At 37.5% G+C, this 27128-nt stretch overlaps 1 long non-coding RNA gene across 1 annotated transcript; it reads right to left on the bottom strand.

The window, feature by feature from the left end:
• Window positions 1-1078: 1078 nt before the first annotated feature.
• On the bottom strand, window positions 1079-24482 carry LOC121031312 (uncharacterized). Its single transcript, XR_005790664.1, has 3 exons — window positions 24361-24482; window positions 8143-8147; window positions 1079-1089 (listed from the first exon to the last, which is right to left on the bottom strand). It is a non-coding gene; the product is annotated as an uncharacterized LOC121031312 (long non-coding RNA).
• Window positions 24483-27128: the final 2646 nt, after the last annotated feature.

Genomic DNA, 27128 nt, shown 5'->3' with positions numbered 1-27128 from the left:
TTGATTAAGGACTTTTTTCCCCCTTGCTGCTTTCATGATTCTTTTCTTGCCTGAGTGTTTTGTGAATTTGATTATGATATGCCTTGTTGATGGTCGGTTTTTGTTTAAGCTAATGGGAGTCCTCTGTGCTTCCTGGATTTTGATGTCTGTGTCTTTCCCCAGGTTAGATAAGTTTTCTGCTTTGATTTACTCATGTAAGCCTTCTACCCCTTTTTCTCTCTTTTCATCTTCTGGGACCCCTAACACCCCTTCTGGATGTTATTCCTTTTTAATGAGTCACTGATTTCTCTAATCCTTATATCATGTTCTTTTGCCTTAGTCTCCCTCTTTTTTTCCGCTTCATTATTCTCCATAAGTTTGTCCTCTATATTGCTGAATCACTGCTTTGCTTCTTTGATCCTTGCCACTGTGGCATCCATTTGAGATTTCATCTCAGTTATAGCATTTTTTATCTCATTTTGACTAAATTTTACTTCTTTTATTTCTGTAGAAAGGATTCTATGCTGTTTTCAACCCCAGTTAGTATTCTTATCATGATTCTAAATTCTGGTTCAAACATCTTGCTTGTATCTGTGTTGATTAAGTCCCTGGCTGTCATTTCTTCCTGTTCATTCTTTTGGGGTGAATTCCTTCATTTCATTATTTTGAAGAAAGAAAAATAATTAATAAAATAAAATAATTAAAATTTAAAAATTTAAAACCACACAAAAAAATCAAATAAAGGACTCTAGATCCTACGTGTGTTTTTGTACTGTTTGTTTAAAAAGCTTGATAGAATAGATAAAAACGAGAAAGAAAAGAAAAAGAAAAGAAAAAAAGGCAAACTTTTGAAAATTTAAAAATATGAACTCAATAATATAGAATTAAATGAAATGATGAAAGTAAAATAGAATTTTAAAAATTTACAAAAAAGTAAAAAATATACTGGAAAAAAATAAAGAAAAATGTTTTTTATAAAAATGGAAAATAAAAACAAATTTTTTCTCTTTCTGTATTCAAAAATAAGAAAAGAAAAAAACTTGAATAGATGGACCAGTGAACAGAGTGAAATACGATTAAAATTATATCCACTTTCCCCTAGAAGTCAAACTATGAAGCACTTTATAATCCACAAACTAAGTAGGCAGAGAGACCTGTGGTGTTCCTCTAGAGCTGGCTGGCCCAGTTGGGTGGGGCTTGGAGTAACGGCTCCATTCGCCACTAGATGGGGCTGCTTTGTTTACTGGGGTGGAATGTTTTGGCACATGTAGGCATGTATGCACATGCATGTGAGAGATGAAAATGGCGTCACCCAGTTTCCCAGTCGCTAGCATTACAACTCTTTGCCCTCACTGACCAGCAATCAAGCACCCCTCCTTTGTCTCTGGCTTTTCTCCACTCCCCACTTCTACACTGTCCATGACCAAGTTGTCAGCCTGCCAGGCAGAAGTCCCTCTCAAGTTTTATGTCAGATGGGCCTGTGTTTCCAAACCTCTCACTTCTGAGGACCCTGCAGTTTGGACATGCTCAGACCCTCCCCCGGAGCTGACCAATGTCCAGGTGCCGGCCTGCCCCCAGGAACGTTCATGCCACTATGCTGCTGCACATGATCAGAGACTATGGCTGGATGCCAGTCCACCCCAGAAAAAAGTTCACACATTCATGTGGCAGCAGCATCTCAGGGATTATGGTAAATCACACCATACACCTGGCACCAGGCTTCACCCTTAATGTCCTTGTTCCAACACCAGCGAATGCAGCTGTTCTCTGGGGTCCACTAGGACTTGGGGTGGCCACACAGCCTCTACTAAATGTCCATCCAGCAGAGGAACTGCCTTTCCTCATGTGGCCTGAGGACCCTTAGGACATCGCTGTCTGCTCCTGGGGATTTGCCCCTCCCACCAGAGCACTGCCAGGTATTGAGCTGCAGAGTTGCAGACTCTGCCTTCTCCCTGTTTATAAAGTCTTAAAGGAATTTAAACCCTCTCTTTTCTCCTTTATCTTTTCTCCCTTTTTTGTTCAGTCCATTCTTTCTTTTTCTCTCCAGCTGCTTTCAGGGGGAATGCTTTTCCTGTACTCTCCCCCATATCCATCCTCTCTCCACAAACAAAAACAGCTGCCTACCCTCCACGGCTTCTCTCTCCCCCAGTTCACCTCTGCGCCACATACCTGCTGAGTTCTGTGGTTCAGGTTGTGCAGATTGTTTTGTTAATCCTCAAATCAGTTTTCTAAGTGTGCAAGATGGTTTGGTGGTGTTCTGACTCCATTTCAGGGATGGGAGAGGAAAAAAAATTCCATGCTGCTCTTCCACCTCAGTCCCCCCTTCTATGTGGTATCTTAAACAAAAGTCAGACTCATAGAAACAGAGAGTAAAAAAGTGGTTGCCGGGGCTCAGATATTCGGAAAATAGGGAGATTTTGGTAAAGGGTACAAACTTTCCATTGTAAGATAAGCAAGGTCTGAGGATCTGATGTATAACATGATATATTTGATAGTACTGTATTATATAATTGAAATTAATTACTAGGTGAATAGAACTTAAGTGTTCTCAACAAAATAATACTACTACTAATAAAAAGATAAATATGTGAGGTAATGGATGTGATAATTAACTCAGTGGTTGGGATCCTTTCACAGAATATACATAAATCAAACAACCATGCTCTACATCTTAAATATATTACACTTTCGGCGCGCCTGGGTGGCTCAGTCGATTGAGCATCCAGCTTTGGCTCAGGTCATGATTTCACATCTTGTGGGTTCGAGCCCCGCATTGGGCTCTGTGCTGACAGCTCGGAACTTGGAGCCTGCTTCAGATTCTGTGTCCCCCTCTCTCCACTCCACCCCCAGTTGTGCTCTGTCTCTCTCTGTCTTTCAAAAATGAATAAACATAAAAAAAATTTTTTAACATATTACACTTTCATTTGTGAAAACAAGAATAATGCTTGAATCACATTCATGACATAAAAAATAGGGATAAATATGTAGTTGCTGTTTTACCTCTTCTTGATTAAATGAATGGATGAATAACTAAGTTTTGATGCTGTGTGGAGTAAACCATGTTGTTTCCAAGAGGCTGCATTTGGCTAATTGTATCCCTGTGGTGCCTGCCTGCTTCATTTCCTAAAGTTTGGTAGTAGGTCTAAAGGCCTGGGGGGTTTTGTTTTTCTGTTGAGGAGTTATGAATTCAAAGTTCACAATTCCTCTTGATAGAAAGCCTAGTAGACTTTGATAACGTCCTTGTTCTTTGATATGATGACATGTTCTAGGCTCGGCATTCACAGTTCCTCTCTAGACCTGGAACCTGCTATCTTCCCGGGAAGATTTTATTCCCTTTGGTGGCTGCTACGGGTGCTCAGCACCACTGCACTTGCCATTGTTTTTAGTATGCTACAGTGGAAAGAGATAAAAGTATGCCTTGAATTTTTGTTATAACTTTATTGATGTGTAAAGGACAATACATTCCAAGTATTTAAAAAGTACACCATGATCAGTTTTGACATATGGAAGCACCTGCAAAACTGTAATTGAGTTTTAATTACCCCTCCAAACATTTCCTCATGCCTATTTGTAATCCATCCGTCCTTCTACTTTGCTCCCTAAGCAACCACTGACCTGCTTACCGACCAGAAATTAGTTTGCATTTTCTAGAATTTTATATGAATGAAATCATATCTTACATACTCTTTTGTCAAATTTCTTTTACTTGGTGTAATTATTTTGAGATTTATCCATGTTCTTGTGTAATATAATAGTTTCTTTCCATTGGTGGGTAGTATTCCATTGCATGGTTATACCACATCTGTTATTCATTCACCCATTGATGGACATTTTGGGTAGTTCCAATTTGGGACTATTAAAAATAAGGCTTCTATAAGCATTTGCCTAATAGTTTTTGGGTGAATATATTTTTTATTTCTGTTGGGTAAATTATTAGCAGCAGAATGCTTTGGTCATATGATAATTATGTTTAAATTCTTAAGAAGCTGTCAAACCATTTTCTAAAGTCATACCATTTTACATTTCCTCCAACAGTGTTAGTTCTAGATTATATTGTGGTTTTAATTTGTGTTTCTCTAATTACTAATGATTTTGAGCCTCTTCCTTGTACGTTTTTTATCACTTGGCTATCTTCTCTGTGAAGTGCCTTTTTAAATATTTTTGTTTATATTTCTATTATATTTTTTAACTAATTATTGAGTTATGAGAATTCTTCATATATTCTTATTACAAATATTTTCTTTGCATACCACAAGATTGTAAAACTCTTTTTTGTTTTCTTCTAGAAGTTTCATAATTTGATATTTTTGGTTTTAGATCTATAATCAATTTCAAATTAATTTTTGTGCATCATGTAAGATAAGAGTTAATATTCATTTTTTATTATTTAAATATTTAGTTTATCCAACATCATTTGTTGAAAGTTCCTTTCCCTGTAAATTGTTGCTTCTGTTGAAACTCAATTGTTTATATTTGTGGGCATTCTATTTTTGACTCTATTCTGTTTCAGAGATCTATGGGTTTCTCTTTTTAACCAATGCTTAACTGTGTTGATTAGCAACTATGTATTTAAGTCTTATAATCAGATACTTTGAGTCCTCCAATTTTGTTCTTCTTAAAAACTGTTTTAGGTGGTGCCTGGGTGGCTCAGTTGGTTAAGGAACCACCTTCAACTCAGGCCATGATCTCCCTCACTCCACAGGTTTGAGCACGTGGGCTCTGTGCTGACAGCTCAGAGACTGGAACCTGCTTCTGATTCTGGGTCTCCCTCTCTCTCTGCCCCTTCCATTTCTGTTCTCTCTCTCAAAAATAAATAAACATTTAAAAAAAACTGCTTTGGTTATTCTATGTCCTTTAAATTTCTATCTAAGGTTTAGAATCAGTTTGGCAGTTGCTAAAATGCCTGTTGGAATTTGTATTAAGAATGAATTAAATTAATAGGTCATTTGGGGGCAAATTGCCACCTTAATATTGAGTCTTATAATCAATCCATGAAGATGACATATCTCTGTATTTATTTAGGTCATCTTTAATTTTTCTCAGTAATGTTGTACAGCTTTCAGTGTAGAGGTCTTAAGTGTCTTTTCCAATTTATTTGTAAGTATCATGTTTTATGGCACTATAAAAAACAAGTTTTAATATTTTAAATTTAATTTTTATGATATTTAAAAGCATAATTGCTTTTTGTATATTAAACTTGTATCCTATAACATTGCTAGATTTATTCTAGCGTTGTTTTAGACATTTCCTGTGATTTTCTATGTGAACAAGCATTTCTTTTGTAAATAGGAACAAATTGGTTTCCTCTTATATTTATGCCTCTTTTCTTAACCTTATTGCAGTAGCTCAGCCCTCCAGCAGAATGTTGAGCAGAACTGGTGAAAGTGGGAACTCTTGCCTTGTTCCTGATCTCAAGGGGAAAAAATTCAGTGTTTTATCACTCAGTGTGATATTGACATTGGCTGTAGGTTTTTGTAGGTTTTTTTTAAGTTTATTTGTTTTTGTTTTTTTTATTTTTAAAAAAAATTTTTTTAACATTTTATTTATTTTGAGACAGGGAGAGACAGAGCATGAACAGGGGAGGGTCAGAGAGAGGGAGACACAGAATCTGAAACAGGCTCCAGGCTCTGAGCTGTCAGCACAGAGCCCGACGCGGGGCTCAAACTCACAGATGTGAGGTGAGATCTTGACCTGAGCCACCCAGGTGCCCCAAGTTTATTTGTTTTTGAAAGAGAGAGAGAGAGGGGGAGGGAGGGAGGAAGGGAGGGAGTGAGGAAAGGGCAGAGAGAGGGGGAATCCTGAGCAGGATCCATGCCATCAGTGTGGAGATGCAAGGCTCAAACTCATGAACTGTGAAATCGTGACTTGAGTTGAAATCAAGAGTTGGATGCTTAACCAACTGAACTGCCCAGGTGCCCCGGTTTTTGTAGTTTTTATAGCTTGAAAAATTTCCCAACTATTCGTAGAGTACAAAAGTTCATTTATATGGCTTCAGATTCCACACTGCAACTAACATTGTGTCCCATGAAAAAAGTGGCTTGTTCATCTGGTAACTCAAACAATTACAAAAATGCTTTCCTGGAGGCAATCACCACACTTCAGTATGCAGAAGAAGTGCTATATGAAGTGCTATAAGAAGTACATCTTATTTTGTCACCTAGCATAGGAAATATGTGTAAACAAGAATGGATATTAAGCAAATTTAATTACTTTTATAGCTTCATCAAGAACATCCATAATTGAAACTTGCTTTTTTTTAACTACACATGCACTGAGGTGAAGAATATAATTACTAATTAATATAGCCTTGATTAATGCTAAATCATCAGTAACTTTTCCCACAATTGCTTTTGCACTTTTAGTGTAAATGTCAACATAGTAAGAAAGGAAAATAATGTCTTTTGATTATTGTAAAAATAGTTTTTATATCATGGCCCCCTTAAAAGGGTCTCTGGTTCCCCCAGGGTTCCATAGACCACACTTTGAGAATTATGGCTCCTGTGTAGGTTAGCCTACAAATACAGTATGCCATTTTGAAATCTTCATTGAGGTTTCTCCATTTTAGTGGGCCAAAACTTGAACACTGCTACATATTATGTGAGCTCTGGGAATTGTTTTCTTTATGGTGGTTCTTTGACTGGACTCATGGAGTTTTACCCTCAACTCAAAATTCAACAAAGACAAAAGTAGACACCTTTGCATTTTCTGGTGCTATTCCTCATTTCTAGCCATCTATCACGCAAATTGTAACTGCCTCGGCTTCCAGCCCTGCTATTCAACTCAATTTTGCTTTGCTCTCCCTGCCACAGTCTGAAAAATGCCTTATGGTAGAAATCAAAGGAAATCATCAGGCTTATATCACTTGTTCCCCTTCTCTTAGATGGTCCCCCTTCTCTTATTTTTCGTAGTCTTTCATAGACCTGTTGTCAAATGTCTGAAAATAGTGTGTGCATGACATTCATTTGAGTTTTCTACTTGTTCACCATTAAAGGAAAAAATTAATGCTATTTATTACATCATGCCCAGATAGAGGCATCAAATTATTATAATTTTTAAGCCTAATATTTCTAGTGGGTTTTTCTGCAATGATTTTGTTTTCTTGTTTTATAATGATTATGTTTTCTCTTATCTCCTGAAGTGTCTTAAAATTTTGGTTCACCTTACCTCTAGTATTTTACTTGAGATGGAATATACATAATCCAAATCCTTGTGTGCCTTTTGAGGTAGTTGTACTACTCTGGTGTCGAGTTATTATACCCTGGGAAGTTATGTTCCCTGGGGGCATTGGCTACTCTGATTGCTAGTGTGATTTGGAGAAGAACTTAGGGGAAAAGCTTTCATCTGTGTTAGAACCCAGTAAGAATAAGGAATGAAAAGTCCCGATAGTAGAGATCCTTGTTTATTGCTCCCATTTGCTGTCACTCTGCCATGTAATTCTTCTGGTCATGGATTCATCTTCTTAACCTTGGGAAGCCAGTGAAAGGAGGTAGCTTCCTTGTAGTATAACACTAGCCTTGAAGGCTTTGATCTGAAAGGAGAAGTGAATTCTTAAGAACTGGTTAGCTGTACCTATTTTCATCAACTCCTCATTCCTGCATGGTTTTGGAACTACCCTACTGTTGGCCCTTAGACACCTGCCCCAAGGGTCTGGTTCACTGCTGTGTGTTTCTTCCACTACGTTGGCAGCCACTGATTATCTTATAAGGCACCACAAGCAAATGGCTTGAAATACCTACTTGTGTCCCAGTCTTTATTTTCTTACTTTTCTAAATTTGCTAGTCAAAAATAGCCTGTAAGTTTTCCACAAGTTTTTGATATGTCTATTATCATTGTCTGTTGGTGGAATCCGTGTCTTCCTTTTATTTCTAAGATTTCTCTAGCATTAAAAAAAAAAAAAAAAGCATTGGAGTGAACCATCACTGCTGTTTTGCTACTTAACTGTGACTGAAAATCTCTAATTCTCCATTGCCTCATTTAAAAGGGAAGTAATGTTAACATGTATCTTACAAAGTTTTGAGATCAAGCAAGAAAGTACACACAACCTTGTGTCATCTGGAACAGTATAAAAACTCAGTAAAAGTTAGGTGTTACTATTCTTATTAGTGTGATTATTAATTATGAAACATTGAACAAAACAAATATGAAGATAAAACAGATTATCACACCACCTGATTGAAGTATTATCCAGTCTTATCTCTCCATCTTGTCCACAAGCATTTTGTGGGAGGTGCCTTGTCGATGCTGTGCCAAAATTCAGAAACAGAACTTCTAAACAAGGCTCTGCTCTAGTTTACCAGGATATAAGTGATCTATAAATGAAATAAAGTAGATATGGCATAAGTTTTTCACTGTGAGTTTATGTTTAAAAATGGAGCAATGATTCACTATATGCTAACTAATTTGGATGTAAATTTTAAAAAATAAAAAATAAAGTTTAAAAAATGGAGCAATGATAACTGTGAGCAAAGTGCTCATAAACCACCTTTTAAGTAAATAAACCGTTCCAAATTGACAATAATCTCACCAGACAATTATTCACAGAACCACATCCTCTCTGTTCACACTATCCTTTTAATCAAGGTTCTTCAATAATTGGTATGAATGGTTTAGCACTCTTGTAAATTAGGACTCTCAGTTGTCAGAAAAACCACTTATTTTGGCCAGGAGATTCAAACTCATTGAGTGAAACTAGTTATTTCTTACATTTCCTGTCCTGACTTAGGCTAAATCACATCGAGTATAAGGGAAACTACCATTTCACACTCAGCCACAATTCTCCAAGTCGCTGTCATCCCAGGACAACTGTGAACGAAGGGGCTTTGATTGTACTGGAAGCAGCCTTCCTTATAACCTTGTTGGCCACTGTTTAGCTCAGCTGCTTGGTCCAGAATTTCTCTCCCTTGATGAATTCACCCTTGGTATCCTATCTTGCCTGCAGTCATTCTTTAGGATCATGCTAGTCTACAGTCCCCCTTCCCTACACACAAACACACACACAGACACAAACACAAACACACACGCACATACTGGTTTTGGCTCTACGTTTCCTCCCAGAAAGCCCTGATGTATTTATATATATTAATCCACCCTCTCCCTGAGTTCTGCCTACCAGAGGGAAACAAGTGGGTTCATCTTTATCGAGCTACAGAAGTCTTTGTTATACTTTCCTTCAGGAAAGTGGGTACCTCTTGGCCTTGCATTTACATATCCTAGTGTGACTGTCTTCAGCATTTCCTGTCATCATGATTATCAGCATCAATATGCTCTTAAGTGAGTTGCTGTGTCCACCTGTGGGCATAGAAGCAGCTGGGCACTTTTCAAAGCACCCTCTCTTGAGTCATTCCATTAGGGAACTTAAAGCTTGGTTATGTGACATTCCTTCAATCCTTTGATACTGAGTTGACGGCCAGCAGGCCTGCTTCTCAGCCACCTTGATATCTTAGGATTTCTCTCATTGTTCAGAATTAAATGCAGAAAAGTACTTCTGCTTTTGTGTTCTACCCCTCTCTGAGATGACACATTCTCATCTATAGATAACACTAGAGTCTTATCTTTCTAAACAGGCATCCATTTCCTTAATTACCTCCCAATTATCCATTATTTATGTCTCTTTATTAGAATATCACTCACCACCACTCTTTCTCCTTAAACCTATCCCAAGGAACAGTGTGATTATTTCTGCATTTTCCAAAGGATAAAATTATTTCCACGTTATTTTTATTTTATTCATTTATTCTGGGGAGTACAGGGATAATAGCCACATAGAAGGATAAGTTCAAGGTGTTCCAGGAATGGTGACTCTTTGGTGTTACCTTCAACCATTAATTTCTAATAAATAAATAAATAAATAAATAAATAAATAATTTATGTATAGGAAATGGAATTCTTTTTTTTAATGTTTTTATTTATTTTTGAGAGAAAGAGAGAGAGACAGACAGACAGAGTGCTAGTGAGGAATACGCATACAGAGGGAGACACAGAATCTGAAGCAGGTTCCAGGCTCTGAGCTGTCAACCCAGAGCCCGATGGGGGCTTGAACTTGCAAACTGTGAGATCATGACCTGAGCCGAAGTTGGATGCTCAACCGACTGAGCCACCCAGGTGCCCCAGGCAATGGAATTCTTTATTAAATTGTGGAGGAATTTAATCAAATATGTGTAGAGTCTCAATTTCGAGGCTTTGGGAGACAACAGTGGTAATTATTCGTTTTTTAATTTTTAGTTTTTAATTTGTTTTATTTGGGTAAAACTGACACACAGTATAACATTAGTTTCAGGTGTACAACTTAGTGATTTGACTAGTTTATACCTTATGCTGTGTTCTTCGCAAGTGTAGCTTCCATCTGTCTCATTACATTGCTGTTACAATATCATTGACTGTATTCCTTCTTGTGCCTTTTATTACCATGATTTATTCTTTCCATAACTCAAAGCCTATATCTCCCTCTCCTCTTCACCCACTTTTCCCTATCTCCAATACCACTCCCCTCTGCAAACCATCAATTTGTTCTATTTATAGTTCTGATTCTGCTTTTTGTTTCTTTATTTTTTTAGATTCTATTTATGAGTATAATCAAATGCTATTTGTCTTTCTCTGATTTATTTTACTTAGCATAATACCCTCTAGGTCCATCCATGTTGTCTCAAATGGCATGATCTCATACTTTTTACAGGTATGTAATATTCCAACAGGAGTTGATTCTGGATTCTTGGTGGTGGAGATTTTGAGCTATGTCTTAGAGACGATTGAGATTTAACAGATAAGTCAAGGCTATGGGGAAGTGGAAAGATATGGAAGTTCTTATATTTTGAGCTTCAGTATTATCTCTCCACTGCTTTAACTATCCATCATGCTCCTAATTCCTTTTAGACACACTATTATTTCAATTCACTGTTTATCATAATGCTAATATTTGCCATTTGAGCACCTGCTATGTGCTACAATTGCATGTATTTTTTTTTCTAATTCCCACAATGATTTTTTTTAATTTTATGGATGAGAAAATTGGGTCTCAGGTTAAGTACAGTTGTAAGCTTTACTTTATGTCTTTGTAGTCCTATTATCTCTATTTCCACTGCAGCTAAGCATCCTGATATCAGTAAGAGATGATGATGGTAAGCCTGAGAAGAAAGGCAGAAAATCTCAGAAATAGCTGCAGAACATTCTGTTGAAAATGAATGCTCATAATACTGCCTCTGTGTAATAAATGAATAGTGTTAAGACAAGCATTTTATATTTAAGAAAGAAACAAATATTTGAGCACATTTGGTATTTGTTAGGGTTGTCCAGAGACACAGAACAGTAAGATACATATACATATATGTATACATATATAGATGTATAGGTATAGAAATAGGTAGAAATAGAGATTGAATATGAGGAATTTGAGGAACTGGCTCACATGATTGTGGAAGCTACCAAGTACCATGACTGGTGCCTGAAAGTTGGAGACCCAGGAAACCTGGGGGTCTGGCTCAGTCTCCAAGCCTAAGAACCAGGAAAGCTGATGGTGTCTGAATTGAAAAGTAAGAGAAAACTGATGTGCAGTTTAAGCAGAGAGGAAATGTGTCCTTCTGCAGTTGTATTATATTCAGGCCTTCAGTGGGTTGGATGATGCCCAGCTGCACTGAGGAGGACAATCTGCTTTACTTAGTCTACTGTTTCAAATGCTCACCCAGAACACCGATTCTTCCCCATCATGAGTCTGAGAGCAGGGTCTTTTCAAGGAAGGTGAGAAAGGACTTTTTTTTTTTTTAATATATGAAATTTATTGTCAAATTGGTTTCCATACAACACCCAGTGCTCATCCCAAAAGGTGCCCTCCTCAATACCCATCACCCACCCTCTCCTCCTTCCCACCCCCATCAACCCTCAGTTTGTTCTCAGTTTTTAACAGTCTCTTATGCTTTGGCTCTCTCCCACTCTAACCTCTTTTTTTTTTTTTCCTTCCCCTCCCCCATGGGTTTCTGTTAAGTTTCTCAGGATCCACATAAGAGTGAAACCATATGGTATCTGTCTTTCTCTGTATGGCTTATTTCACTTAGCATCACACTCTCCAGTTCCATCCACGTTGCTACAAAAGGCCATATTTCATTTTTTCTCATTGCCACGTGGTATTCCATTGTGTATACAAACCACAATTTCTTTATCCATTCATCCGTTGATGGACATTTAGGCTCTTTCCATCATTTGGCTATTGTTGAGAGTGCTGCTATGAACATTGGGGTACAAGTGCCCCTATGCATCAGTACTCCTGTATCCCTTGGATAAATTCCTAGCAGTGCTATTGCTGGGTCATAGGGTAGGTCTATTTTTAATTTTCTGAGGAACCTCCACACTGCTTTCCAGAGTGGCTGCACCAATTTGCATTCCCACCAATAGTGCAAGAGGGTTCCCGTTTCTCCACATCCTCTCCAGCATCTATAGTCTCCTGATTTGTTCATTTTGGCCACTCTGACTGGCGTGAGGTGATACCTGAGTGTGGTTTTGATTTGTATTTCCCTGATAAGGAGCGACGCTGAACATCTTTTCATGTGCCTGTTGGCCATCCGGATGTCTTCTTTAGAGAAGTGTCTATTCATGTTTTCTGCCCATTTCTTCACTGGGTTATTTGCTTTTCGGGTGTGGAGTCTGGTGAGCTCTTTATAGATTTTGGATACTAGCCCTTTGTCCGATATGTCATTTGCAAATATCTTTTCCCATTCCGTTGGTTGCCTTTTAGTTTTGTTGGTTGTTTCCTTTGCTGTGCAGAAGCTTTTTATCTTCATAAGGTCCCAGTAATTCACTTTTGCTTTTAATTCCCTTGCCTTTGGGGATGTGTCGAGTAAGAGATTGCTACGGCTGAGGTCAGAGAGGTCTTTTCCTGCTTTCTCCTCTAAGGTTTTGATGGTTTCCTGCCTCACATTCAGGTCCTTTATCCATTTTGAGTTTATTTTTGTGAATGGTGTGAGAAAGTGGTCTAGTTTCAACCTTCTGCATGTTGCTGTCCAGTTCTCCCAGCACCATTTGTTAAAGAGACTGCCTTTTTTCCATTGGATGTTCTTTCCTGCTTTGTCAAAGATGAGTTGGCCATATGTTTGTGGGTCTAGTTCTGGGGTTTCTATTCTATTCCATTGGTCTATGTGTCTGTTTTTGTGCCAATACCATGCTGTCTTGATGATGACAGCTTTGTAGTAGAGGCTAAAGTCCGGGATTGTGATGCCTCCTGCTTTGGTCTTCTTCTTCAAAATTACTTTGGCTATTCGGGGCCTTTTGTGGTTCCATATGAATTTTAGGATTGCTTGTTCTAGTTTCGAGAAGAATGCTGGTGCAATTTTGATTGGGATTGCATTGAATGTGTAGATAGCTTTGGGTAGTATTGACATTTTGACAATATTTATTCTTCCAATCCATGAGCAGGGAATGTCTTTCCATTTCTTTAAATCTTCTTCAATTACCTTCATAAGCTTTCTATAGTTTTCAGCATACAGATCCTTTACATCTTTGGTTAGAGAAAGGACTTTTAACGAGGGTATGGGATTCCAAGGTGGGAATGGAAGATGGGCCAATACAATGAAAGAGCTAAACTTGTGGGCTAAATGCAATGATTGTCTACTTTATGATTTTGCAGAGAGCATCAGAGTTACATGGAAGGAAGAGCGAGCTTGAAGAAGGGGCTTGGGTTTTTCGGAGCCATAAGACTTTCTATTCCTGTTGCTTTTTCACTTGGCTGAATGAAAATTATGTGAATATTAGTTCTCTTTTGTGCTTGACTCTGCTGATACCTACAGTGTATGTTACTGTTTTCTTCACTTCCATCTGTGGTTATCACTGGCCTGAAGCCTTTAGGCAGAGATAGCAAGTCCAGCCCCCAGCGAACCAGCCTGGCCTCTAGGGCTCTGCCAGCTGAAGTAGTTTCCTGGTTGCTTCAGGCAACATCTCAGCAGGGGAGATGGTGTCTGTGAATCCTCAAGTGCAGTGTCTATCTGCCCTGCCTGCAACTTCCATATCTTGGCTCACAGTGCATCCATCTGTCCTGCGATGAGCTCTCATCCAGCCTGCTGCAAAGAAGACACTGCCTTTTCTAGTCATTTCACACTGTCCATCCCATCCCACTCCTCAGACCACACACAGAACACAGTATCAACCCATAAAAAATAAGTCAGGAGCTCTGGAGCTGGAAAGGGGTGGGATGGGTGTGCTTACCCTCTTCTGTCTCCCATGCTGCATTCGGGACACTTCCCTTCATTTGCAAAGTCGTGACAAAGGGAGACCAAGCTCTGTAGCCTGCAGATAAGGCTTGTGTTCTTTTTATAATTCCCATACAACCAAATACTTTGCGATGCCCATGGAGTTTGATATAAAGGGAATTATATAGAGCATACCTGTTTCTCTTTCTGCCAAAGGGAGCAGAATAAAATACCCTTTCCATTGCAGAGACATAGGCAAGACACAGGCAGGACATTGATGATGCTCAGGCCAGTGAGTAATGCCTAGAGCCTTCTGGAAACTAATCAGATGAGTAATGTGCAGCAGGTATTTTTATAAAGGAAATTGGCTGGAATGAAAACATTCTTTTTATAAAATGGGTAAAGTCCTGCTACTTGATATCTGCTCTTTAGCCTAGTTCATGAAATATTAAGGATGAAGGGCTGATGTGAAAAAGTGACATCCTAGAGCAAGTTGTTTTGGGACAAGGACAGAGTGGCTCAAACTTAAGAAGACCAGCAGGATTTTGATGGTGCAAGATGAGAAATTTGGACTGGATTAGAAAGAATATTCTTAGGAATACCTAGTCAGGAGCATTCAAGGGCTCCCTTAACTAAGAGAAATGAAAATCTTTCATCAGAACCTCAGTCAATATTATTTACATTTTTCTTAAATATAATTAAGCATAAAATAATAGATAGTTGCACACATTTAGCTTTATTTTCTCATAGCATAGATTGATATTTTCAATGAATACTTTTCCTATTTTTAGAAAGACTCAAGTTAAAGAATCCCATCAAGTTATTTTTTTTTTAAGTTCATTTACTTTTGAGAGAGTGAGAGTGAGTGGGGCAAGGACATAGAGAGAGGGGACAGAGGACCCGATATGGGCTCTGCGCTGACAGCAGAGAGCCCGATATTGAGCTTGAACTCATGAACTGTTGAGATCATGACTTAAGCCGAAAGTGGATGCTTAATTGGCTGGGCCACCCAGGAGACCCCCATCAAGTTATTGTTATAGAGAGGACATGAACAGGGCAGATCTCATTTGTTATTGCCCTCAATGTTGATTAATTAATTAATTAATTAATTAATGTATTAATCAAATATTTAACAACTACATGCTTGCCATTCTCCTATATACCGGTGAACAAAACATATTTTAAAAAATGCGCTATGGCAAAGCCAGGTTAGTTATATTCTACAGAGAAAACTACTGTGACAAAGCCTGTTTCTGTCAGGATGGAAAATCAAATAGAGAAAAGAGGATTGAGAGAGAGAGTTTATATATGAATGAAAGGGAAGAGTTCCTTAGTTTTATCCTAAAATTCTACTTACATGTGGCAACCCAGGTTTCTCACACTACTCTATTGATGCAATCATTATTAGATATTAAGTGGGGCTAGAAAGATAGGTACTTGTGTGTTATCTGCTCTCAAGTCCAGTAATTACAGTGGATTTAATCAGGAAAATATAAGGCTCATTGGGCACAATTGTGTATTATGTCCACCATGAGTTAACTCTTCTGGAAAAAGAAGAGTGAAAGAGGGTCAGGCAGGGGAAAAGTGAGGAAGTGGGTTGGTGGGGGAAAAGCAAGTTTGATAAATAAGAGGAAGAGCTAGAGTCTAAAAGAAAAATCTGCCAAGTATTTATTAGCGTCATGATGCTTTCCATATTTCAGTCCAGAATACGGTAATCGTGTTTGTTTTGTTTTTTTTTTTCTCCCCTCCCCTTTCAAGCCCTCAATTAGGCCTTGAGAAAGGAGTCAGCACACCTTTAAAACTTTCCGCTTAATCACCTATAGAGAATGCTCATTTAATGATTGTCTTTTTGTACCAAACAAGAAGTAACAATGCTTTTAGCAAAAGAAATGGAATGAGAAAGGAATTGCCTAATCAGCCCTGCTCATGCAGTGCTTTGTGAGAAAGATTATTGAATTTTCAGTCTCTGCAGAATTTTAATGAAGCTCCATCTTGCTGGAAAATCCAGCCCTTTGTCAATAGAGTTCAATAACTCGACCACCCATGTAATAAGATGTACCAGTTGAAATCTTTCACTCTGCCAAAGCCACAGGCATACTAGAAGTACCTTGGAACTACGGAAGCACTTTCTGTGTCACCATTGATAAAGCTCCAGAAGTCATGGCTAAAAATGCTATGGATATAGTTTATCTAACTAGGATATAAATGGGGGAACACTATTTATATCATAGCCTCAGTTAAATAATGTTTGTAAGGACACAATAACATTGGCCATAATTATTATATGTCAGATATTCTGCTAAGAGCTATAGATAGACTTCTTATCCCCATAACGATCCTAACAGGCAATTTCTTTTATTATCTCCACTTTGCAGATGAGAAAACTGAGGTTTAGTGTAGTGGATAGAATGCCTCCCAAAATATCAGTGTTCTGATTCTTGAAACCTGTGAATATGTTACCTTACACAGCAAAAGGGAATTTGGAAATGTAATGAGTCAAGGATATTCAGATGGAGAGAGTATCTGGTTCATCCAGGTGGGTTTGATGTAATCACAAGGGTCTTTATAACAGGGAAGCAGTGGAGTCAAGAGGCACAGAGTTGAAGAGGTTATTATGGAAGGAGAGGTTGGAGAAATGCAGAAAAAGGCCATGATCCAGGTGACCTCTAGAAGAAGGAAGAGGTAAGAAAAGAAACTCAATTCCTTTCTCATTCCATTTCTTTTGCTGAATGCATTGTTACTTCTTGTTGGTACAAAATGACAATCATTATATAAACATTTGCTATAGATGATTAAGCAAAAATATGTTATTTTTGAGAAAAAGAGCTTTTAAGCTGTGAGGATGAAAAGCATCAAGTCCCTCAGTGGGTCATTGGAAGTAACTCTGAGTGGGACATACCTACTACTGTCCCTTGGTTTCTGGACCAATTTATGTTTACCTCCTAGGGACATAGTACCATATAAAGACCTTTGATATAGTGCATATATTTTTTTCTAGAGAATGACTCCCCATCCTTCCTGGATATTGCCTCTGAGCCAGTGCTTTAGATTTTCTCTTAGGGTACTGATCTATCAGTCTGGTACTTTCCAGGTGTGGAACACTGCCTGGTCATGCCTTTCCCACAACAGTCATGGTAACTGAGCAAGGTGCAGGTATAAACTGAGTGTCATGATTTTTACTGATAACGATGGCAACCCTACATTTTATGCACTTCAAATAAATCTCACTTCTAAGCCTTCTCTTATCATCATGGGCTTTAGTCATCTATACGCCTGGCAATACTCTAAGTAAAACCCTTTTGCATCGCTCCATGTTCATACCCTTCCTGTGGAATATCCTTTTCCCACTTCTTTTCCTGGTGGATTGTGCCCATCCTTGAAACCTCAGTTTGGCATGCTTCTTTCCCCTTCTGCAACATCGAGTAGTCACGTCTTTCTTACCTGCTTCTATTTCCTTCAACCAAATTACTTTTGCTATTCTCTACCTAACTTCCTTTTGTCTATATATCAAGATTTAGAACAACGAATAGCTATTCCAAAAAAGTCATTTCTGAGGCTAGTAAAGGCTCTCTTACCTCACCTTCATGGATGACCTGTGGCAATTATATTTGCACCATATACTTCGGTGCTTGGCTTTGGATTGCCTTTTATTTTCTGCCTCTTATTTTTGTTCATCAAGCTATTGTAACCTCCCTTTGATAGAGACACTTCACTATTCCTTGGAATGCCTGACAGAGTGCTAAGCTCTACAGCTCAAGTTTTCTTGGTTATTGAGATTCGAGATTCACATTTGTTTAAAATTGTCCAGAAGTTTTATTCATTTTTATAAATATTTGTTTCCCTAGTTAGGTTTTGTTGCAGTTAATTTTATATGATGTTGCCTTTTTACTTTGTGATTTCTTAAATGAATATAAGTGGCATTTTTCAAGAGAAAAAACACATGGAAAAATTAGAACTCCATACTGGGCTAATTCATGAGACTGGCAGCTGTGGAGTTTTGCATTTATGAAAAACGGGAACAAGATCTTGGGAGGCTGGGTCTATTACCACAAGTTTATTATTCTCTGTGAATCAGAATGTAGCACATGGTACTGATTCCTAGAAATTGTCAAAAGTTCAGTAGTAAGTATGTCACATGAGAGATATGAAACCTATGCTGGATGCTAGAACACTTCAGATTCAGATATCAGGGATGAATTTATATTAAAACTGCCACAAACAATATAGTTTCATTTTGATTACTATTGAAAATATCTTATAAATAGTAACTGTTTCATATGCATCTTTTAAATTCATGAGATAGAGATCACTAATGTTGTGCCACACATAGTTAGGATGGTCAAATGACACGTTAGGAAAATTAGTATTGTGATAATGTCAAAATGGATTAAAGACTAGAGAAACAGGGGCGCCTGGGTGGCTCGCTCGGTTAAGTGTCCGACTTGGGCTCAGGTCATGATCTCACGGTCTGTGGGTTCGAGCCCCGCGTCGGGCTCTGTGCTGACCGCTCAGAGCCTGGAGCCTGTTTCAGATTCTGTGTCTCCCTCTCTCTGTGACCCTCCCCCATTCATGCTCTGTCTCTCTCTGTCTCAAAAATAAATAAACATTAAAAAAATTTTTTTTAAGACTGGAGAAACAGGGGAGGATCTCAAGAGAGGAGGTTATTATGAAACTCTAGTGTGAAGTTACTATCACCTGAACCAAGATAGTAGCACCAGAGAGATAACCATAAGACATTTACAAGACCAGTGATTTGTGGACATGGAAAGTGAAAGACTCCAAGTTTTCAAGCCTAGGAAGGTAGAAGAATAATAGTGACATTCTTGAAAATTGGAGAAAGAGGAGGAAAAAGATGAGTTTCTGGTTGAAATATAAAGTCATTGCTTTCTGTTAACCCAGAGGCTGTGGGTAACTTGGGGTATACAAACCTGAATTATTTGCCAAAAGCTTCTATGTCCAAAATGGTCATATTGGCATATTTTTATTTCTTCAGCAGATGTTTAATTCTAACTCTGTACATAGGTATCTCTGAGAGGACCTGATACATCTGGTTAAATGATAATTGGATTACAATGTAATGTAACAAATTTAATATAGTATTGTTCAAAATGAACACTAATGTGGTTTGGGTCAATTAATGACTCATAAATTCAGTAACAGAAATTTCCTTGAGATTAAGGTATTCATAAGAGTCTTGTATTAAAAATCAAATAATACCTTAGGGGTAACACATTATCACCCATTTATATATTAAGGTGAATTTGCTAATAAAAATGGAGTAGACTAGGAAGAGTCTAGAAAATACATCAACATCTTCAGCTTTGACACAGTTTAGCATTGACCAGTCTAGATTAAGATGCTTTTTTCAACTGTGATAGATAAATGTTAAAAAAGAAAAGGCCAAGTTTGTGAAGTCTGGTCTTCAATATGGAAAAAAATACTTAAAATAATATGGGTGCAGATCAATAATGTGCCGAGTAGATACTTAGGATTTGCTGATGTTCTTCAATGGGAGGATATATTATTACATCTCCTTTTCTCTTGCAACCAAGATCATCAGGTTTTCTTATTCAGCTTCCATTTTGAAAGATCAGTTTTTTCCAAAGAAAGGGTCAAAGAATCACTGCTTCAGTAAACAGTGTGTTCAATGTATTTTTCCCAACTGTCTTGGTTTGTTCAGGAGTGAAAGGATTCCTGGGATATAGGGCTTTCATTTTTAAAACCAGGATAGTCTTGGTTAAACTGGGAGGAGTTGGTCACTGGAGAACCTCAAAGTGAAGAACAAGCCAAGTTCTAGGAGCCATATATGTGATCTTGGCTGCTGAAGCACATGGACATCTTGTTCTGAAATAGTTCTTCCGGTTCCTGGTGGTCTGGCTGCCGGCTGGAGACTTATATTAGGTCCAAGTTTCCAGATAGCCATGGCAACCTTGGATAGTCCATATATGGACATGAGCATTTGTTCCTTTTACATCTTGTAATTAGAAACATGGTTTCTTCTTCAAATGATCTGTGATGTGTTTCTACAAATAGTTTAATTATATACAAAATACAGGTGATTTGCTATCTGGTTCTATATCATCTTAACTCCTTAAGAGAAATAAACTTGCATGCATTGAGAAGTACAGATAAAAGGGCTGTTACCTTTCTAGTGGTGAGTAATAAAAAGTCAGTTCTGGCTGGCTAGGAGAAAACACAATTTCTCTGGCAGGTCACTAAGATACTTGATTTATCCAAACAGGAAAGATAGAAGTGCAATGATACTTCACAAACAGCTGGAACTCAACCCTCCAGTGCTTTTCTTTGGTCTCTCATGTCTGCTTCTCACTGCACATTACTTTATCCTCTGTCCTACAGTCTACATTTCACCACATGAAGGAAATATGGATACCAAGAGCTGATATGTTTCAAACCTTGGGCTTATTGCACCAGAGAGAAAGATTCTCACATGTCCAGTCTAAAATTGAAAAAAAAAAAAAATCTCAGGGAAATGCCCTGACCAGCAGAATTTAGAACAATCGCATAGTCTTGGACGAGCCACCCTGATGACTGTCTATGGAGTCATACTAGTACTGTGGAAGCTGTGTGGTTAGAGTTTCTGGAAAGTGTGGCACAATGAGAGAGAGAGAGGGTGTTAAGTAGGGGGAAAAAAGTGTCTACTACAGATTTCAAAGGGGTGAGTCTGGCAAAAGGATGCCTCCATGTACCTTAGGAAAGTGTTTCACAAAGGTATTGTCTGCAGACCAGAGGTATCAGCATCACTGGGGAATGTGTCAGGCATATAAATCCTTGGTCTTACTTTATAAGTAGGGATCAGAAATTCTGGAGGTGGGGCCCAACAATCTGTTTTAACAAATTCTTTGATGATTCTGACACACTCCAAATTTTATAAGCCACTACCTTAGAAACTAAGAGAGCAATTTCAGTAATTGCAAACATTCATGAGAGGTTTTGTCATACTTGACATAGAAGATAAAAGAAGCATCACTCCTTCAAAAAACCTCTCCCCCATCCAGCCCCTTGTGAGAAGAGAGTATACTTTAAAATTCCTTTCTGGGGGCTCAGTTGGTTAAGCATACAAATTTGGCTCAGGTCACAATCTCAGGGTTCATGAGTTTGAGCCTGCATCAGGTTTTCTGCTATCAGCAGAGAGCCTGCTTTGGATCCTCTGCCCCCCTCTCTCTCTGCCTCTGTCTCTCCCCACCCCCAAATATATATATAAATTTTTAAAAATAAAATAAAATTCCTTTCTGGGATTAGTAGCTTACTATCCGATTCTCCTTCACTGAGTAACACAACAAACCCTAAATTAATCGTGATGCCCAAGAAGTAAGTTGTCCTATCTAATGAATTTTCTAGACAACTAAGAGTTAAACAACCACAACAAAAGGAATAAAAAAGAACCCCAGAGGAAATACATATTGGATTCTCTACAAAATTCAAACAAAAGTGTTTGATTATATTTGCTTAGTCACTTTAATGTCTCAGTGAAGAAAAGTGAACCTAAATGAACCCTTTTGTGATAAACAGGTGCTCTTGGTCTCCTCATATTATTCTAAGTATTACTGATTAGTTCACAGTAATAAAGAAACACTCGCTAGAAAGATTGTTTTTATAAATTCTTGTTTACCCCTCTGTTTTTTTTTTATTTTTTGTTTAAAGCCAAGCATCAAAACAATATAAGTTACTTGAATGTCTTGATTAAGATAGTCTGTGCTTGATCAAACCATCTGGAATCATAGTTGTTCAAGCAAGTGGCCTTATACTTGAAACTTTGGCAGATCAATGATTATTATTTTATATGCTTAAATAGCCCTTTTGGCCTTTTAAAAATTGAGATTAAAATTTAATGCTAGTTTTATTTACAAAGGACTTGAGAAATTTGCTTTGTTTCCGTCCCAGTATTTCATAAATTTTGTTTTTATCCTATGCTACTGTGCTGTTGGATATTTCCCCACCATCTATATTATGGAACTGCCTTCCTTAAATTTTGATTCTATCACTTTTTAACTATGAAATTAGGCAAATTATTTATCTTTAATCCTGGTAAGTTCCCCAATAAGTGCTTGCAATTATTAATTATTCCCTTTGATGGATGTTGTCTCGTTTTCTCTTGATCTTTTATCAATAAGCCCAAAGACTTAGCCAATTTCATTTGCAGCTTGTGAAAAAGAAAATAAATATCTAGGAATGAGGAACGGTGTTACAAGTTCTTCCTGTTGTAGTTTACCAAATTATCTAAATAATAAATGACACTCAGTAAAATACATAAAAGTTTTATAATTCTAGGAATTAATAAACCTATCCTGGCCTGAAAACAAACAAATAAAAAATGAAGGAACTGTGATGCTACTAAGAGCCACCTATAGCAGACATCATGATGCCTCATTCACTGGGTTTCTGATCATTGGTTAAACAATAATGAGAAGTGTTTCAATACAGGAGTATAAATTTTTATTGTTGGGTTTGTTTGTTTTTAGAGAGTGAGAGAGCATGAGAGGGAAAGAGGAGCAGAGGGAACAGGAGGGAGGGAGAGAGAGAGAGAGAGAGAGAGAGAGAGTATGTGTGTGTGTGTGTGTGTGTGTGTGTGTGTGTGTGAGAGAGAGAGAGAGAGAGAGAGAGAGAGAGAGAGAAAATCTCAAGTAGTCTCCATGAGCAGTATTGGAGCCTGACACAAGGCTTGATCCCACGACCCTGGGATCATAACCTGAGCTGAAATCAAGAGTAGGACACTCGATTGACTGAGCCACCCAGGCATCCCTAAATTTTTGTTGTTAAAGAAACTAAACTAGAGGATCTTTATAGACCATGCTATTAATCTTTTTCTTTGCTGATAGAGATGATGAAAAATGACTTCCTAATGGTGATTTTGAACATGTCTAAGCTATTTTGCAACCAGGTTCTTTCTAATGTTGAGATGATATAACCCCATCAATAAATTCTCTTGGTATCAAAATTCCTAGTTCTTGGAAAAAGAAGGAAGAATCCGTAGGTCTTATCTGTCTAATTTCTCATTCAAAAAATTTTGTACAGAGCCATTTTAGTTGCCCAAACTGGGAGAAAGTAGAAGTGAGTCAAATGTAGCAGCTGTTTTATTGCTGTACAATGATGTTGCATAATAGTTCAGCTAAGCAGGATACAACACCTGATTCCAGTTCTCACTGCACTGGTAATTTCAGGTAGACTGAATGTAATTACTTTCTTTGGAGTTAGGCCAAGGTGTCTGGGTTATGAGCATCTCGTTTTCAGCAATTTGTGCTGTGGGACCATTAATGACTACACGTGCTCAGTGCCCAAATTCTTGATATTTCATAAAAGTAAGCAAAAACAAACAAACAAACAAACAAAAAAGCTTGAGATTAGTTTATTCATCATTCTGTTTCCAAATAGAGCAGGATATAGCTCAGAGTGCTTTTTGTAGGTGTTGATATGATCTGGAGGACTTTTGAGACATTTAGATGATGAGTATTGGCAGATGTAGTATTAATGTTCACTACTTGTCCTTTGCCTGTGTTCAAAGGGACATGTAGCAACTTATAGATTCAAACAGTGCAAAATAAGACCATTGAGGATAAAAGAGAAAGAATAGAAACTTCTGGGTTTCAGAGTTAAGTGGATTACACCATTTTGGAAAGGATTTTGGTTTTTGTTTTGTGTCTGTTAAACCAAAGATAAATGTACAAAAATATGTGTGACTTTGTCTTTTTTTTTTTTTTTTTTTTTGCTAAATGTAGGACATAATAGGTGCTTACAATGTTGGGGGGGGGTGCCGAAATGAATGAACAGATACATTTGCTGTGACTTATTTCCTGATTACAGAAATCAGACAGAAGCCCACTGAGCAAGTCCTTGTATTGCCACAATTTGAACAGTAACCACAGTCATGATCCTACACAAGAGATTATTCAACTAAGCCAGCATCCCTCAGCTTTTGTAATGTTCTTTCTACTATTCGAAAATTCAGATATGTCTAGGAATAGTTTAAAAATCTGGAAAAGGAGTCAACACAAATATTTACTTTAATAGTTTTAGGAGAGCTGCCATTGTTATAAAGATGAGTAAAATCCAATTCTTGTTTCAAAGTAGAAATAATCCAGAAAGGAAATTTACAAATGTAACTCACCCTTGAGAAACAAAAACCAAAAAATAAACAGCAAAACTTTAAGGTATAATATTAAAAATATCATAAAGAGTATAAAATCCTTGGGATGACACTCAGATATCACCCCATGCCAGTCAGAGTGGCCAAAATGAACAAATCAGGAGACTATAGATGCTGGAGAGGATGTGGAGAAACGGGAACCCTCTTGCACTGTTGGTGGGAATGCACATTGGTGCAGCCTCTCTGGAAAGCAGTGTGGAGGTTCCTCAGAAAATTAAAAATAGACCTACTCTATGACCCAGCAATAGCACTGCTAGGAATTTATCCAAGGGATACAGGAGTACTGATGCATAGGGGCACTTGTACCCCGATGTTTATAGCAGCACTCTCAACAATAGCCAAATGATGGAAAGAGCCTAAATGTCCATCAACGGATGAATGGATAAAGAAATTGTGGTTTATATACACAATGGAATACTACGTGGCAATGAGAAAAAATGAAATATGGCCTTTTGTAGCAACGTGGATGGAACTGGAGAGTGTGATGCTAAGTGAAATAAGCCATACAGAGAAAGACAGATACCATATGGTTTCACTCTTATGTGGATCCTGAGAAACTTAACAGAAACCCATGGGGGAGGGGAAGGAAAAAAAAAAAGAGGTTAGAGTGGGAGAGAGCCAAAGCATAAGAGACTGTTAAAAACTGAGAACAAACTGAGGGTTGATGGGGGTGGGAAGGAGGAGAGGGTGGGTGATGGGTATTGAGGAGGGCACCTTTTGGGATGAGCACTGGGTGTTGTATGGAAACCAATTTGACAATAAATTTCATATATTAAAAAAAATAATAATAAAATAAAATAAAATCCTTGGGATAGAAGGAGAATAATTTAAAGAGGAAAAAAAAAACTCAGTTAGTGGTTGGATACATTAAGAACATTAAGCTTCAAGGGATAAATTGGGTTTCTATGGTAGGAAGTAGGAGACAGGCTATCATTCCAGATAGAGATCAAAAGCAAAATGACCCAGAATATTCAGGTAGTAAAGAAAGGTACGGTTTGTTTGAATCATTTGATGACTACATTTCGGATAAAAACAATATTGTATGAATGACTGTGACTATATTTTGGATGATATTAAATGTCAGAATAAGGCTATGGGGAATCATAGAAGGTTGTGGGGACATTCTATAGACCTTCTGAAAGTGACAGTGACTGAACGTAGAGAACTTAGAAGTAAATGGATTTGAGTTTCTCAAATGATAAGAAATATGGGCCCAGATTTGGGTACTTTTAGTGGGAGCATTAGGAAAGCTTCCTGGTCAAGTTTTGACATTAATTGGAATAATGAAGCCTATTTTTAGATTTGACTTTCATTGTTGTTGTTGTTAAGAAAGTAGTACATCTATCCTGACAATTCTCATAAGGGAGAAATGTCCATTGCTTTTATTATATCATGTAGAGAGCAAAAGATGAACTTAATGGTAACATTTTTTCAAAACCTTATGGTTGTTAAAGTTATTTTGTTTATAAGCTAAAGATATCACTCAAATTAGGCTTTGTTTTCATCTAACTTTCATTTCTACCTGTCTGCCTTTATGTCCTTTTAGCTTCTGAGTTGTGTTTTACTCTTGTGATTTCTAGTATAAAAATTTTTTTTCAGTCAATAGGCAGCATGATTAGTACAAGAGCCATCAATTTAATGAACAGAAATCCATGTGATGACTAGGTAAGGGCTTTAGTTTAAGAGTCCCTGCTAGTGTCTTTTTTTTTTCTTTCTTTCTTCTTTTTTAACTAACTCAAGACTTTTCAGCAAAATAAAAATAAGGAGTACCCAAAAATTAAATTTGTATTTCTTAAACACCTACACTTAGTGTTATGCTGGGTGTTATAAAAGTGGAACTCCATACAAAACAGTAAAATGGAAAAGGAAAAGAAAGAGAACAAGAGGAGCCAGATAAACACCTCTTTAAAAAAATTATACCTGAGTCCAAGAACACCACACATGTTCTCCCTCTGTGTAAATAAAGGGAGGGTAACAAAATAAAATAGCCATTTTCCATAGCAGTAGAAGCTTTTCAAAATATATTTTCATGTTTTTAGTGGTGGTGGGGTGTTAATTTTGGTTGGGATTGTTATTTAATCAGAACAGTGCTATGGCATAGATCAGTTCATGAAAGGAAACGAGAAAGCCAGCAAGCAAGTTCTCACCATCTTTCAGATACTTGCTGAGTTAAGGCTTGATGAGTCTCCCTTCATTTTATCTTTCTAATTACTTTAGGAAGTGTTATCAGATTTATTTAAGTCAAGTTGGAATTTCCATTTTGGTTTTTGAAATTTAATAACATCTCACTAAATATTTTTATAAAAATAAATTCATACTTTCCAGGGTTCAGTACCTTTCGATGCTTATATAAAGAGATGACGTGCCTCTTAATAACAATTTAATCGGACGGTGCTATGTCAGAAGCGAGTGAGATGTTACTTCGTGTAAGGAGATGATTATAAACACCACGACTGGAGTCTTACCATCTCTCACTGTGCTAAAGGCTTTATGGTGTTATTTCATACCATCTTTCTCATCATCTCGGGAAGTGTTAGCATTCTGATTTTACAGATGAGGAAATTAAAGCACCAAGAAGTTTAATGCTGATGATCATTCACTCAGCCCCATTCATAGAAATTGTAGGATCTGGGCAAGGGTATAGTATTTTGTGCTTCATGGCGGCGTACTTAATAGTTATAATTTAAACTATCAGAGTCGTAAATAAGTATATCCCATTTTTCTGCCTCAACACACATACTTTCATAAAACAAATTGAAAAAATAAGTGGAAGGCTATCTTTTTTGTATTGCTGAAAGTTGACAAAATGTTAAAGATGA

This window comes from Herpailurus yagouaroundi, unplaced genomic scaffold (genome assembly GCF_014898765.1).
Source record: "Herpailurus yagouaroundi ecotype Mexico unplaced genomic scaffold, PumYag 141, whole genome shotgun sequence".
NCBI classification, from domain to species: domain Eukaryota; kingdom Metazoa; phylum Chordata; class Mammalia; order Carnivora; family Felidae; genus Herpailurus; species Herpailurus yagouaroundi.
The sequence above is the reverse complement of the archived record's forward strand: the minus strand, read 5'-3'. Positions and strand labels throughout refer to the sequence as shown.